The sequence below is a fragment of the Manis pentadactyla genome, chromosome 3 (assembly GCF_030020395.1).
Source record: "Manis pentadactyla isolate mManPen7 chromosome 3, mManPen7.hap1, whole genome shotgun sequence".
In the NCBI taxonomy this organism is placed as follows: domain Eukaryota; kingdom Metazoa; phylum Chordata; class Mammalia; order Pholidota; family Manidae; genus Manis; species Manis pentadactyla.
This window is the reverse complement of record NC_080021.1, coordinates 102,527,073-102,544,525: the sequence shown is the minus strand read 5'-3', so window position 1 is coordinate 102,544,525 and position 17,453 is coordinate 102,527,073. Positions and strand designations below refer to the sequence as shown.

General features: G+C 40.1%; 1 long non-coding RNA gene and 1 pseudogene across 3 annotated transcripts in view; one reads left to right on the top strand and one right to left on the bottom strand.

The window, feature by feature from the left end:
• LOC118923844 (uncharacterized) overlaps window positions 1-17,453 on the bottom strand; it is a 149,976-nt gene that overhangs the window by 76,527 nt on the left and 55,996 nt on the right. The gene's annotated exons all lie outside the window — the stretch shown is intronic.
• Window positions 16,768-16,865, top strand: LOC118923920 (U6 spliceosomal RNA; annotated as a pseudogene).

Here is a 17,453-nt window from a genome sequence, read left to right as displayed (position 1 = left end):
GGGCACTGTCTTCCTGATATAATCTTGACACTAATGGTCAGGTAGATTCAGGCTGACCACAAGTCTATACAGAGCTACAACTGGTGGTGTTGAGAATGGGGTTGCTTTAACCCAAATTTTTATAAAGAAGAAAAAGTGGTTGGGAATAGCTAAACGTGCACCCTATGATAAAAATATATGCAAAATACGCGAACTAAAAGACAGTTGTTTCTATCATTTTCCTTTGCCTCCTCACTAAAAACTTGTAACAGAATTAGAAAACCCATTTTAAAATGGCTTATGCAAAGAAGGATTTTATCAGTTCCTGTAACAGTAAAATTCAAGAGCAGCTTGGTCTGGGGATTCAATCTGTCTCTCTGTCTTGGCTCTGAGTTCCCACTGCTTTCAGTTTTGGCTCTCCATTGTGGTAAGATGGCTCCCAACACCTTCAGGGTTCAAGCCCATAACCTCTCCCACAAGGGTTCCAGAAATTCTTTTAATTGACTCAAATATGTCCAACTCTTAACTAACAACTATGACCAGGCAAATGCAATGTTCCAGTTGGCCAGGTCTAACTCACACACTCACATCTGATATGAAGGAGGAAATCTTCCGGTTCTGCAGATCAGAAGTCTTAAATGGGTCTCATGGGCTAAAATTCAATGTTAAAAAGACTACATTCCCTCTGGAACTTCAGGGGGGAATCTGTTACCTTGCCTTTTCCAGCTTCTAGGGGTTGCCTATATTCCTTGGCTTATGGCCTCTTCCATGATCTTCAAAGCCAGAAGTACAGCATCTTCCAATCTCTCTCTGTCACTTTAAAGAACCTTGAAATTACATTGGGTCCATCTAGATAATCCAGGATTATCTCCTTAAAGCATCCTTAAAGATCACTAGATTGGTACCTTAGTTCCAACTGCATTCTTAATTCCCCTTTGACATGTAACATGGCATATGTGCAGCTTCCAAGGATTCAAAAAAGGACATATGGTGGGGGGTGGGGGAGGGGAGGGCTATCATTTAATCTACCACAAAATCCAAGTTGAATGGTCTTTCATATCTCAAGATGATCTAGCTCTACGCAAAGCTCAGAATTTCTTAATTCTTCAGCATCCTTTCTGCTAAGTCCTTACTTGTGAATTCACTCACTTATTCACTTCATAAATGGGCACTGAGTAGTTACTATTAATTAAGCAAGAAGGCCATTAAACTGAGGTGGTTCTAATGCTGCTGCAGCCTACATAAGTAAACCAAAAGCTAAGCTTGTAAATGCCTCAGGGTCACAAAATTGAAACCTAAGAACAACCAGTCACAAACAGCCAACTAGGATTTAAGATAGAGCCAATCAAATACTTACCTTTCTCTCTATACAAGTCTTTCCCTAGCTCCTGTCAGCTGAGCACTCTAAACCACATCCAATTTATCACTGCAGGATCAAATCAACTTTTGCTCATATAAACTTTTAACATTTGTAATATGCCTCGGTTTATCTTGTAACACTACCACAGGCAAAGCACTACTCAGGCAATGGATGGTAAACAAGATGTTCCCTTCCCTTCCCCTCCGCTTCCCTCCCCTCCCTTCCCCTTGCCTTCCCCTCCCCGCTCCTCCCCTTCCCTTCCATGAGCTTACAGTCTCATGGGTGAACAGGCCATAAATAAATTCACCAATAAATAATATTTAAATAATTATTATCAATCTATTTCTATGGAGGCTTTATTTTTCTCCAAATTGGTTTGGAAAACATAGGCCATCTTGGAGATTCTAGCACTCTCTGTTTTCTAAGTGGACCCTGTGTCTATACTCTCTCCAGGTGGTCCGGACACTGAAGAGAGATGGCCTTAGCTAAAACATGCTGGGTAGGAAGTGGCACTCCCTGCCAAGAGTCCCAGCTCAAACAGATGTCCATGGCACAGAAACAGAGTGGCCAAGACACTCTGTATAACATCTTCGAATGACAGTACCTCCCAGACCCCTGCTCCCCATTCCTCCCAGAGCAGCAGTTCCAGGGTATTTACATTTTAATCACTTCACACAGGATATCATGTTGGCTGAATTAGTAGGAAGTGCAAAACTACTCAGAACAAATTAGAAAAGAGAAAAGGGACAGTTTCCATGAGTCAACTGAATGAGAGATAAGAAGGACATAATCATTGTTATGTAGGATAGATTCCTACTCTTCAAATATTATCTGTCTGTAATTAATATACCATTACATAGGAGCTTCAAGTTTTAATGCAATCTTTCTGCTGTATCCTCTTGATTAAGTCTATGCCATAGTGCTCTTATTTATTGGAGGTGGGTAGAATGTGGCAATCCTTCAGACAGCCATAATGAGATTACTTTTAAAGGAGTTTTAAAGCATGGGACAAGTCTTAGGACATAGGTCAAAGGGTTTTGTATACAATCACTAAAAATTCTTTCAATGCTTCTGTAGCACAGGCTGCATTTCATCCTTGTTATCTCCTGAGAATCATAGGTCCCTTAAAAACATGACCTTGAAAAAATCCTTTTAATTATGTGTTGACAGCAGCACTACTACTCCCTCCTTTCCAGTTCACTCTCCTCCCCCTATAGAAATAACACAAATATTCACCCTGGAAGATAGTTTTGTGCTATGAAACATGACCACAAATTTTATATCTCAACTGAGCACCTCATAGTGCTGAAAAAATTAGTTAGCTTTTGCCCCAAAGTGAGCAACATGATGAGACTGGCCATCAACTATAAACTATTCAACATATTTCCTTATAACTCACAGATCTTTGGCTGGATTGCCAACAAATTCTGTCATATGTGTTACCTTCAGATGCCTTCCTCCTATCTAAAACTTTATCCTTGTGCTTTCACATTTTCATTCATTTCATTTCCATTGCTCTATTAACCAAGGTCCCAGCAAGACGTTTATGAGACATTCAAAGGGTTGAACTGAAGAGCACTAAAAGAATTATTTACAGAGGGCAAATTGGTAGCCCAACGGGGAAAGAATAAAAGGAAAAAGTACTCCAGCCTCTTCCTTGTCCCTCTTTCTGGTCTCACACCAATATAGCCAGGTCCAGAAAGATGCTAGAGGGCAGGAAATCCTGGAGCAAAGACAGGGTATGGGATATGATATGGAGGTGACCCATGTGCCCAACAACATTGACTTTTCCTCCCCACCACTCAGTATCCTACCCAACCAACAGCAGAGACCAGTCTAAGCCCTTAAAATGGCAACACTCCCAAGGGGACCAGCCAGCTGGATGGTATAGGACATTTATGTTGGTCATTACCTCTTTCACACAGTGGGTAGATTTCTATCCCACACTACACACAAAATAAATTCCAAATGGATTAAAGCAAAAATAAATACTATATCAGTATTAAAATAAACAGAATTGTATTAACAACCTTAGGATAGAAAAGGCTTCCTTCAGAAAAGACATGAAATGCAGATCCTCTGAAGGATGGATGCGTTTGATTCAAAAATGTTAAATCTGCTCATTACAAAAGACAGCATAAAATGAGCCGCAGATAGGAAAATATTTGCAACAAGTAATAATAATGACAACTGCTTTATTTGCAGCTTACCGTGTGTCAGTTATTGCTGCTGCATTGTGTCCTAATTCACTGAGTCCTACAATGGGATGTAGATACATTATGATCGTCCCCATTTTTCAGACAAGGACACTGAGGGATAGAAAGATTGAGTAACATGGCCAACACCACACAACCAGTAATGGCACACCCAAGATTTGAATCCAGGCTCCCTCCACTCCAGAACCCACTCTACTATTCCTCCTTCCCATTCTCTATCCAGGTCAATAGTTCTGCTTTCAAATATCCAAGAAGTCATTCCAGACTCCTCTCTCCCTCCAGCCCCACCAAGACATCTGTTAAATCAGAAGCAACTTACCCATCCTTTGTGTCACTATGCTAGCCCAGGCCTGCTTCACTTTTCACATTCATTACTACAACTTACTAACCATTTTCACTACCTTTGATCTCTTTTCATCCTTTTTCCACCATTTTGTCAAACAGATCATTCTAATGTAGAGTCTATGTGTTTCCTGCCCACCACCCCAACTCCTTTGCCCACTTCTCAGAGGCTCCAACTCCCCCTCAAGGTGACAGCATGTGAGGCTCTTCACAACACCAGCACTGCCCATTTCCTCCCGCACATCCCCTTTTCCACAAGCGCCCAGCTCCCTCCCCATACTGAGTCTCTTGCTTCCCTAACTTTGCGTGCTATTCCCTCTGCCTGGAGCATTTCCTCATTCTCTTCTTTCACCTGGCTTACTTCCACTTCTTTGGAGAGTCAGCCAGACATCCCAGCTTCTGTAAGCCTTTTGTGATCCCCCATCCCCACCCATAATTTGGGTTAGACGGGCCTCCCATGACAAGCTCTTAGGTCAGGGACTCTGCCCATCTCTGTGTCTGACATGTCTAGACAATCAACAAATGTGTTGTGGTCACCACAAAGAGGGTACACATTACTTCCTTTATGTAATAAAGACAAGCTGCCAGCCAAAAAGTAAAACAAGCACAAGATACACATTGATGCATTCATTGCATATTCGATTACACTCCAATTTGGGAAGATTGGTTTTTTGGACTATTGATTGTCAAGCAAGATATTCCTACTCTAGAAGAGTTAAACTGAAAGTGTCAGTTTTTTCCAATCCCTGAGGACTTGACTGTACTGAAGAATGCAGACACAAAAAATAATAAAACACAACTGGAAGCTAATAAAATACTCAGTTCTACTTGTGCTGGCCATGCTTCTACATGGGAATAATTCCATTTACATCTCTGAGAGAAAAATCTGGGTTTCATTTTATAAACTCAGAGCAGAAATAAGGTGCCTGAAGACATCCTGACACTTTAGCAGCATTTTAGAGAAATTCCATGTTTTGCACGTTTCTTGATGACACCACCACTCAGAAATGTGTCATTTTCAAATGAAGGAGAAATGATATTCAGTCCATAATCTGACAAGTCACCTCTGAAACCTGAGTTGAGGGCTGATTTGCACCTAATTCCCAGAAGAACATATTCATGCAATTTCTATTTATAGGTTAAATCTAGTCACCACAAAAATGCACACAATAAAAGACTGTTAAACCCCAAGGGGATAACCTACTTAAAGGAAAACGATTGATCACTAGGAAAGCACAAACCACAGAAGACTGAACTCAAGTCTTGCTTCAGTGGAATTTGACCTCTGTAACTATTTCCCTTCGTCACTTAACTGTTCTCCAGCAGGGCTTCTCCACAGGCTTAATCCAAACCTTGTTTGCTGCTTTTCCTGATCCATTTCTGGCAGATGGTATTTTGTGGGACTGGATTGAGTTAAGATAGCTAGACAGTTTCAGTGGCTAGAACATGAATATATGAATGAACTAATGGCCAATTCAAGTGCTCTCATTTCAAGAAAGGATAAGAACAGGACTCATATAAGGTATTGGGATAAAATCCCTCTCCTCTTGGCCCTAAAAATATTGAAAGAATTTCATGGCATGAATAAACAACACCTCATTCCTCCTGCAGATGAACATTTCACACAGTGCTCTAGTCCCCAGTGTTCATGTTTGCAATCCATCATTTCCCATACACTTATTTTAAGGGTAATAAGCTTAGGTATCTCAATTTTATGAATGTGGAAAATTTTCCTTTTGCAGGGACCACACTGGCACTGAGTATAAATCAGAATAACAGAGGTCAAAATCATACCATTCTTTCTCTGGCCCTCCCTCACCACCCTCCTTGCCCTCCACTATCTTTAATCTCCAGAAAGTGCATATCTAATTTCTAGACTCTCCACTGTTTAAAAAAAAAAAAAGCCCAAGCTTGCACAGGCACTCCTACAGGGTTAGGCCAGCATCTCCCAATCTTGAGGATTGCTAAAAGAACACACTGATACAGGGCATTCAATCTGCTCAGGTCGCCAGCATCCCAAGCATCTCCTGGAACTGCAGATGGTTGTGATTCCTTTCCTCATTCCAAAGTGACAAGGTCAGGGCCATAGGAAATTAAGACTGTTGAGGGTTGACTTGCCAGATACCAAAATATACTATCATGCCACATTAACTAAAATAACACAGAACTCACACAGGGCTAGAAAGATGGACCAATGAAAAAGAATACAGTCCATAAAGTAGATGCAAATACACACACACACACACACACAAGAATTTATTATATGATGCAAATATTTCAAAGTGCTGTTTCACGGAGAAAAGTCTGTTATCAAATACTGTTGAAATTGAACTACCAGTTGGGGTTCAAATGAAGATTGATACTTATTGTATATTCTATGCCCAAACAAATTCCGAATAGATTCAGGTTTAAATGCCAAAAAAAAAAATCTCATAAAAATATTCTAAGAAAATGGGTAGAATACTTTTAATAATCCTACAATGAGGGATATCCTTCTAAGAATGAAAAAAAAACTCAGAAATTGCAAAGGAAAAGATTGACAGGTTTTAAATCCCTCTATGGTTAAAAAAAAATACAACATAAGTTTATAAGGTAAATAAAAAGTTACAGGGACTATTTGCAATGCATCCTTTTAAAGGTGAATATAGAAAGGCATCTTACAAATCAATAAGGTAAAAAGTAATTCTCCACTAGAAAAATGAACAAAAAACAAAGGGGGAGTTCACAAAGGAAGACATACAGATCCCATGAAATGTTGTTAGAGATCAAAGAAAGTCATATTAAAAAACAATGATTTATCTTATTTCACCAATCAGATTGGCAAGGACTAAAAAGAGTGAGCCAACCCAGGCTTAGCTAGGCAGAGGGAAGTAAGGCCCTTTTCTCCACTGCTTGTGGGAGAGAAAATTGATACACCTTTCGAGAGTATAATCTGGCACTGGGTACCTAAATTCAAAATAGGCATATCATTTGACTGGCCATTCCACCTCTGGGAATCTATCTTGGAGAAACATCAGCCAGGTATGGGAAGGGGAAGGTGCACACACTGTGAGGCCATGTCCTGGGTGGGACAGGAACCCAGAAAAAGGAATGCACAATAAGCCCTGAGGACTGGGAAGGACAGAGGGGAAGATTCCAGCAGATTTTGAAGAGGAGGGGATGCTGGAGATGAATCTCAAAGACAGGTGGTAGGAGGATCAGACAAGGATGGAAGGATACAAGGAGGACCTATAAAGAACATTTGCAAATGGGGATGCAACCAGAGAGGCTGGGCCAGGATGCAACTGCCAAAGAGTAGGAAAGAAAATGGTAACCAGAATAAGAATGTGGCTGCTAATGATGCCCATTTTATGGATGAGGAAACTGAGGTTTCATTACACAGCTCAGATTAACATAGCTGGTCATATAACTTGAAATGAGGGAGCAGGAATTTGAGCCCTGGTTTGTCTGACTTGGAGCTAAGGCCATAGTCAGGAATTTGGACTCTATCCTGACAGCCAAGGGCCGCTGTTCGGAAGGCATGTGGAAGAGTAGGTTTTGCCTTCCAGGAAGTTTGTTCTGACAGCAACTTTTAAAGGAGATAGGAGGCAGCCAAGGAGGAAAGGGAGAAAGGGGTGGGTTACAAGGAGATGGGCTAAGAAAGGCAGAGTGGAAATGGAGCAATGGACTGATAGACACTCAGAAGATAAAGTGCACAGTTTGGGGAACCTGTTGGGTGAAAGGTAGTGGGAGACTGAGGAGTCAAGACAGTCTCCTGATTCCTCCCTGACGTTATAGGATGGGTGAGTGCTAATATACAAACTGCCTGTTGCTTCTTGAACACACTGATGTCCACACCTCTGCTCTCATTCTTCCCTCCCCTGAAACATTACCCCCAATTGGCTTCAAGATGAAATCCCTTCCTTCAAAGCCCACCTCCAACACTACCTCCTCTCATGAAGTCATCACAGAAAACCCTCCCTTCACCTCCCTAGAGTAAGTCTTGGGGCATTTGGCTGTTATCTCCCATTTGACTTCATCTGTCTGATAATCAATATGCAGATATCTTGTTTTCCTCTCTCATAAGCCTCCTGGTTGCAAGGCCCTCAGGACCATATCGTACCCCTTTCCACATTTTTCCACATTTTAAGAGTCTCAGCAGTCTCTTATGCATGGTAGACATTTGTATAATTGAAATAAAGAATACAAATAGCTCTCCCCGTTTCCTCTCTCAGATTTTGCCTTCTCAGGTTTTAGCAAAGAAATAGCTTAAATGTTTCTTACTCCAAAAACCAAAAAGTTGAAAGGAAGTTTTGGAATGCCTGCAGGAGATTTTCTTAACCCTTAACTTGCTGATAACACTGCAGGAAACTATCTTAAGGAAAACACAGTGATGAAACAGTAGGGACCTATTACCACTTCCTTGTTATACTGAACAGAATATTTTGAGAGTAATTTCCAGTGGAATGTCTTCCAAATGTATATAAATAGTAATGGTCAGCTTGGTGAAAGTGTGTGTTTCCAAGATGAACTGATAAGCTAAGCAAGATAAAGGAGGTCAAGAGGACAAGATGGATTGCATGGGACATTTACAGAGGAAACTGCACATTTTGCTGAAAAACAAGTGTATAAGAGCTCAGACACTCTATGGATCTGCCTCATTTTAGGGAGAAGAGTATAAAACTTAAAGCTCAAAAAAATTAGAAATAAATAAGGGGAACATTGTTTACAGAACTGAAATTTTTGAAAATATAGTAGGTCAGTGTGGGGTAAAATTGCAATAATTCCAGAATCCCCTGTCTAGCCTCAGTCCATTTACCTATTGGTACAAACAGATATTCCTGGAAGAAATAAGGTTGATCCTTGGTAAAAATGATTCAACTCAATATCCTCCACCATGTAATGCCACTGCAATAACACATGAGACCCCCACTTGGGATTGTCTTTCCTTTTAACCACTCCATATACCAAACCAGAATTTCCCAAAGTGTATTTCCTGGAACACTAATCCCAGAAAATTTTCTACCAGATGGTTCCATGATAGAATACATTTAGGGAATGCTTAATGTTATAACATCTCTTGGAAAATCACAGTGCATCTTGGCATCATGAAGGCTCTAAAAAGTCCTGTTATAAATTAACTTTCGCTCTTTTCAAGCATGTGTTTTATCAAGTTATTTAGTCATGGGACCTTCTGAGAAAAGTAAAAGTAAGACCTAGTAACACCAGCTTGAAACAGTTCCCCAAAGTCCTACTGGGAACCACAAGATCCTAAACCCTACCATGTCTGGTTTTCCCTCCTTCTTCTGAACCTTATCTTTTCCCTGCAAAATTCAACAGCCACATTGCTCATTTCCTCAGAGCCCAGACAGGTGACAAGAAAACATGACAAGATAATTTAATTCATTTAAAGTTACTAATGGGTAATGATGTTTTTACTACTTTCCCCTGGGAATCTTTACATTTTTACTGAGGTCTCTGTAATATAATGGCTACATTCAAAGGAATCCTGCAAATGCCAAGAGTATCATGCCCATATGTCACAGAAGAAAAGTCCCTTCTTCTTCCCATGTGCAGAGTCACCACTAGGAAAATGACAGGAAATGTCTCTCTATCCTTCCCATGACGGCGACTACAACACCAACAAAATATCATGTTCCTCTCCTGTGTAAACTGTGCTAAGTTTTGCCCCACCTCTTTACCTGGCTCACTCCTTTTCATGCTGCAGGCATCAAAATAAGATTTGCTTCCTCCTCCCTGACCCATGGACTAGAACAAAAATGAGCTATCAGCTGGCATAAAACCCAGTACATCCCCTTCTCCTGCCCCTGTAGTATTTATCATTCTGTATGAAATTGCCACTGACTTCTCTGTCTCAACCACCAGATTTTGAAGTGTGTGCAGCCAAAAATTCTGTGTCTTACCTACTTCTGTATGCCCAGAAACTGATACAGCATAGGGTACATAGTAGTGTATCAGTAACATAAGGAATAGAAAAATGTGTTTCTTTGTTTGTTTTTAATCCTAAGGATTAAATATATCCACATTTCTAGAAAAACATTAAAAGGAAAAGATGAATGTATGAAAATGGAATATGGTAAGAGTCCAATGACCCTATTCAGCCATCAAGCTAATTGAGCATTGCTATTTAAGGCCATACAAGAGAAACTGTAGAAGAATAAAAGACATAAGATTCAATTCCTACCTTCAAGAAACTTAAAATAATGAAGTGACAATTATAACCCTTCCATGGGCCTGCAACATGGCTGATGCAAGAGAGCATTTCTGAGATCTGAGTGTGTCCTGAACACTGTGTGGGTTGGCTAGTTAAGGACACAAATGTTTATTAGATTAAGTTTCACCCTGGCCCCCAGTGCCAATGGCTTGCAATAGGGTAGTTTCCAGATGCAAGGAGAGTTTCCCACTGGCTTAGTGTGTTTCTGCTACTAGATACTGTGCAATCATTAGCAAAACAGGCCAAAGAGCAAAGGACTAGGTCTAGGGGAAGTTGGGGTTGGGGGCGCAGGGCAGCTTTGCTGTTATGTGTGGTATCGGCCAAATGGGACCATCTGCATCCTGTCAGTTTCCCAGAGATCCTCTCTGTCTAACTGTAGTGTGAGCAAATTAAGATTGATAAATTGTAGCCTCTTTCTGGCTTTAAAGATCCCAGATGCTCTGCTAAATTAATGGATGCTCTATCTCTACTCAATCTGACACCAAAACAGAACCTTGAAAACATACCAGACCCCCACTCCCCCACTGTCTGAGCAAACCCAGGGCAGCACTGTTTCTTTCAGTCTGGATTCCAGAGCACAAACTCACAAATTTATCTGGCCTGTGTGTGTGTGTGTGTGTGTGTGTGCACATAACCATGTACATACATTTTCAGACTAGAACTTATTTTCACTATAGGGCATGTGTACACACAGTCCTGACCAACAAATGTGCATCTGTTAACATAAATTGCTAAGCTCTCCCAATGTTCCTTAAACTCAAACTGTCTACTACAGAATAATCTAAGAAAGATGAGATCATCTGTGTCATTTGGAAACTATTGTTTTATGCAAATATAACACAATGCTATTAATAACATCTAAGATTGTTCTGTTCTTATTATTCAGCACTGAGGTCTCTATATGGCTGACAGCATTTGTTTATATCAGTAGAACATAAACAAATACAGCTTGAGGAAAAGTATTTGGGGCACTCAGCTAAAATGTTCTGTTTCTCTGAGATCCCAGAGATGAAATACAATTGGATAACGGCCTCTTGGTGGCCTACCAGATACCTCTACCATGCAACTCCAAATGACATCTTTCTTAAAATGGCACTTACCTTACAAAGAAACTGACTAGAAGGAGAGAATCCTAACCAAGGAAAAGCATCCTAGGAACACATCAAAGCCAAAACAGGAGAAATGTCCTACAAATTCAGACCACTGGATCATCCTGATAAAGACCACTGGACCATCTATTTCCATATTCTCTCTCTTGTAAGGGCATGAAAGGGAACCAGAAAGAATTCATCCTCTAGGAAATCGTCTTCAAAACTTCAAGATGTTCCTAAACATTCCTAAATTCCCTACTGAGGGTTGGTAAGAATGATTTAAAACAATGATTTTGTGTGCCCAAGCTCTCCCTGGCAAAGCACGCCTGGGCACGGGCCCGCCTGAAAAGCCTCTGGCCAGGGAACCCCATCAGTTTCCTCAGCTGCTTGTATTTAGTTTTCAAAGTTCTCCCATTTCCAGAGCCCAGTGATCATATCAGCTTCCACTCATTCATTCATTCATTTATCCACTCAAGAAATACTTACAGAGCATTTACTATCACACATACTGGGATACACTGAATAACAGACCTACGGTTCTCAAAATGTGGGGCCAGGACCAGGACAGAGGCATCACCTGGGAGCTTATTAGAAATGCAAATTCTTGGGCTCCACCTCAGACCTACTGAACTGCAAACTCTGAGGGTGGGCCCCAGCAATCTGTTTTACTAAGTAACCCTCCAGGAGATACTGATGCACATTTAAGCTGGAGAACCACCAGCACAGACTCCACCCTCATGGACAGAGAGTGATAGGCAATAACTAAATAACACGTGTGATTTAAGCATATCAGGCAGTAATCAAATCATTTTTTTAATTAATCAAGGAAATGGAGAGAGGAATGGGTTCTATTTCAGATAGGAGGGTCAGGGAAGGAAAAGCCTTCCTTCTGAGCAGTGAGTGAAGTGAGGGAGGGACAGGTGCACGGCTGGCTCAGCATCCTAGTGCTGTGTTCTCTCTCTCTTCAGAGTTTCCAGATAAATATCAGACCACACTGGAGAGAAGCTGGTCTTACCAGCCACTCCAAAATGCCTACAGGAATTTGAATCCTGAGGAAAAGTATAAAGCTGGTACCTGCTCCAAACTCACAACCAAGTTTTCAAATCAGAAGACACCAAAACAGCCAAAAGCCTCAAAGACTTCACTTACCATTTGAAATAGACAAAAGAAAGCACTTCTTAGCAGCAAAGATTATGAAAATACAGAATAGGCTGCCAAAGAAGACAGGAATGCCGAGATAGAAACATCTGCTATTTCATTTTTTCCAATGCTTTTTATCAAAATCCTTAAACATACAGAAGAACGGAGTGATGATCACATGTAGAAAAACTATCTAGAATTCAAAATTGTTAACATTCTGCCATATTTGTTTTATCTAGATAGATGGATAAACAGATAAAAATAGAAACTGCAAGTGATTGGAAAGTAAATTACAGATGTCATGACATTTTACCCCTGAATATATAACCACACATCCTCTAAAAATACATTTTCCTACATAATCACAATATTATTGTTCCTAAGAAAATGATTGATAGTTTCCTAATACCTAATAATATCTAGTCCACATTCAAGTTTTCCCAATTGCTCCAAAGGTTTCTTTTAATTACTTATTTAGGTGATAATTGCAATATGCTTGCCTTGTTTGGATAGAGATTTGAGTTCCATTTGGTTTGAAATTTAGACATAGATGCCAAAATTGAAATTATACCAAAATGCAAAATAACGATGATTACAAACCCAATGATTATGACAAATGATTCTCACGGAGATTTGCTAGAAAAGAAGTAGGGATCCTAGAAAAAGAGACTGAGCCTGTTATAGACTGAATGTTTGTGTCTCCCCAAAATTTGTTATATTGAAATCCTAACCTCTGGTGTGATAATGGGGAATGAGACCTTTGGGAGATAATTAGGTCATGAGAGTGGAGCAGTCATGATATTATTAGTACCTTTATAAGCAAAAAAAACAAACAAACAAGAGAGCTTGCTGCCTCTCTCTTTCTGTCTCTCTCTCTTTCTACCTTATGAAGGTATAGCAAAAAAATCAGCCAACTGTAAATGAGGAAGCAGGTTCCTCACCAGACACCACACCTGCTGGCACCCTGACCTTGGACTTACAGCCTCCAGAACTGTGAGACATAAAATTTGGGGTTTAAGCCATCCAGTCTATGACAATGTGTTGTAGCAGCCTGAACTAAGACAAAGCCTGAATACATTCATTCATTTATTCAGCAAATAGGTGACACTGGACATGTGGTGGTGTGTAAAACAGATACTATCCCTGTACTCTAGCGGTCAGCTCAGCCCATAGAGAAGGAGTCAGCAGTGAGGAGAAACAGCTTCCACATAATGGGACTCCCTTCTTTGGCTCAGGACCTACCTAATACCTTCCTCTTTCATCTTACTGCCATCCTTGAAAAATTCTTTTTATTTATAATATAGGATTCTAAATTAACAGTGGATCCAGTCATTGTTTACAGAGTACTTAAAATAAGGGCCATTTGTCTCAGGAAGGTAACTGGGCTACTGGGATCAGAGTGCCAAGCAGATGGGTGCTGGATGACCCTAGTCAGTAGACCAGTAAAAAGCAGCACTGACCAAAGTCATCTTCAATAGAGGCACAAGCAGAAGAGCCAGGGAAATGAATGCCAGGTCAAGGAGTGTCCAGGCCATGGCGAATGGTTCTTTGGCTTCTTTAGCATGTGCATGGAAAGGGGAAGGAGGGACATCTGTCCTTCATTCCCTTTTTAAGGTGCTTGTGTAAAAACTGGTATATGAGAGACATAAAGCTTGACTCCCACTGACAAAAGTAATCTGTAATACCATTATCATTGAATAGAACGCTAAAAATATAAGAGAACATGAAGTCTGTTTATTTGAAAAACATTTATGGAACACTTACTAGGCACAAGAATCTTAGACAATTTAGGAGACTCTACCATATGTTGATGCTGCCCTTCAGAAGGTTACACTACAACAGGAAGGAAAGTACCAGTAACTTTCTGAGGGCACATAGCTATTACGATCGCACAGTTACACGTACAGTGTAAGTTTCTTAATTGACACCCCCCAAGGCTGTCTCCACCAGCCCATTGGCCTTGGTGAGATTTAATATTACATGAGTTCTTTGTTAGCATTATTACATGTAAGTTTCAGGAGGACAGAAACAGATTTTTTACCCAATGACATACCCTACTTGGTGTACACACCTGCTAAATGCTTGGCCCAGAATAGATAGACAATACCTATTAACTAAATGACATGAGCTGAGGCCATGAAGTATATTAAAATGTCTCTTCCATTTTGTGCTGAACACTTTTAATTTGCATTTAACTTGCTTTATCTCCCATACTTGACAAGGAGATGATGATGATTCACACAGCTAAGAATATTCTGTTTTTCTCAGATCTCATCTTGTCAGAAGCAACTTTATTCTAATTTTAGTCTTAAATAAAGAAAACTATACAGGCAGAAGCAATTTGATCCTTCCTACTCTTTGGGGAAAAACCCAACACTATTGCAAGTTATTGGTCTAACTTCAACACAAATCCATTCATCTTCCCACTTGATTAAAGCGAGAAGAACCACATCATAGATTTTTCTGTGACTTAACAAGAAAGCAAAGCTATGCGTAGATAAAAGAGTTCATGTATCACTTCAATAGTAGCCTAATTGGCATTTTAACCAAAGTAGGATTCTCAATAACAAATACAATTTAGAGACATAATTTCCATTGTTGCTGAAAGCCTTTGGCAACTTTTCTAACTGTTCCTCAACATAAAGTAGGCTTAATTTTTAACTCGTATTGAATTTCCCACATTGAATAGCTTTTCAATTTTCCCTCAGTTAGAAATTTGCCAGTCATTTGGGATAAACAGTTAATAATTATCAAGACTTTGGAATTCTTCACAGTTTTTGAGGTAATTTTTAGTAGTAAGTTTAATAACCATTCAGACAACTCCCATCAACATACTTAGTGCTTCACGGTAATTGGAGGCCTTCTCCAAACTCCACCATTTTTTATTCTATTTGCAATAACTCACTCTACAGAGAGGTTATGGTATCTTTCTAGGGAGGTGGGATATCTACCAACAACGACCAAAATCTCCTACCTGGTGTTTTTGAGGCCCAGTTAGAAACTCCAGCTGAGCTTCTGTTACTGGCTAGGACTCAGCAGAGATGCCACCCACAGTGCCATTTTATTAACTTGCTCCAGGAAACAATGTGGTGAACAAGGAGACATTGTTCCTCAGTCCTCAGTGTCCACTGGTCAGCTGTGGTGTGAATGATCCCTTGGCTTTGATTTCCCTGGGCCTCATCCTTTCCTCTGCTTCTTAACACCAGTTGCTACACAGAATTATTTTTATTTATTTTCATGATGAGGGTGAAAGGCCTGAAGGGGGAAAGTGAGAACTCAGCCTCCCACCTGCTGGGGGGGCTTTCTATGGTCTGGCTCTCTTTCCACACTCTACTCCTGACCTGCCAGCATAAGCCACTGGCTTTGATGTTCCAGTGTCAGATACACAGATCAGTTACCACTCACAGTCACAAGGTTCTTATGAGCAAAGAAGAAAGTTGTAGACAGGACTTGGGAAAAGATACTGTCTGAAGGGTATCAGAGTCTCCTTCCAAGTGAAACACTGACAGAATATTTCACCTAAGGCTCTCTTTAAAAATCTGGACTAAAACAAGGTTAAACATGCATAGGCATACACACACACACACACATATAGCTAGGCTGAGACAGGTGTTCTTCCCCAGGTATTCTTCCAATACCTTGTATATATACCTAATGCTGTATTTCTAATTGTTTTTTATAATTATAATCATCTGTTTTTATATACATCTTCCCCATTAGACTCTGGTCTCCCTCAAAGACTATGTATCTTTATATCCTTGTATCTACAGCAAGCATGTGGCATATCTAGTGTTGAAGGCACATTTGTTAAATGAATAAGCCAAACAATACCAATGAGTCAGGCTATTACCACTCCCAACCAGCCTCTAAAAGAAATAAAGTGAACAAAAGAACAAAAGAAAGAAAAGAAGAAAAGCTGAAACAGACAAAAGCCAAATGCCAAAACCTGGAAGTAATTTACACTAACTCTATAAGTCATGCAGAGTTGTATGTAGAAAAACAATCAGTTGCTCACACATGCTTTCCTACAGAAACAAAGACATCACCCAGACTTTCAGGGAGAAGGGAGCCCTGTTAGCCTCTGGGCTGAAGGATTCAGGGTCTGTAACATCCAAGCCAACACAGGTAGATTCTGCTTTGGAGGATGAGCAGTAATAAATTATTCCTTCCCCCTTCATTTCCACCCATTCTTTCCCTAACTTATAGCCCACAAATGTTTCAGTCCATCAGAGACCAAACAGAATTCCCCAAAAACAATGGGTCAGGAAGTGATTAGAAAGCAGGAAGACGTGGTCCTCCTACAGATGAGAGAGAACACAAGGAAGGTCCTGCGATGTGTGGTCTCCCTTGGTTGAGTTTTCCAGAGAACTAGGAAGTGAATACAGTAGGAAACAGCTTCACCTCATCTCATCAGTCACAGTAAATGTGTGGCATGCTTGCTTCAAAGCTGGAACAATACAGAGATGATGATCATTGCTCTGTGCAAAGATGACATGCAAATTCCTGAAGCTTTTTAAAATTAAAGGTACTTTTAAATTACATGCTTTGTGAATTTTACCTCAGCAAAAAATATAAAGAAATAAATAAATGCCTCCTTGACACTGGAAACTGAGCTGGGTGTTTTATGTATTAAGTGGTCCCCCAGCAATAAATTTTAGGAAGCACCATAACCACATTCAAGTGGACAGGGGTTGTAGCCACAGGCAATCTGCACTCTTTACAGTTACTGTTCTAGAATAACCAAAAAGCAAGAGGCCCAAAGAAAACAAAATCTCTGACTCAAAAAGATATATGCACTACTATGTTTATTGCCGCATTATTTACAATAGTTAAGATATGGAAGCAAACAAAGTCCCCATCAGTAGATGAATGGATAAAGATGTGGTACATATACACAGTGGATATTATTCAGCCATAAAAAAGAAAGAAATCCTGCCATTTGCAACAATATGGATGGACCTAGAGGGTATTCTGCTAAATGAAAGAAGCCAGGCAGAGAAAGACAAATACCATATGATTTCACTTATTTGTGGAATCTAAAAACAAAACAAAATGAACAAAACAGCAGTAGACTCATAGACACTGAGACATGACTGTTGATTACTATGCAT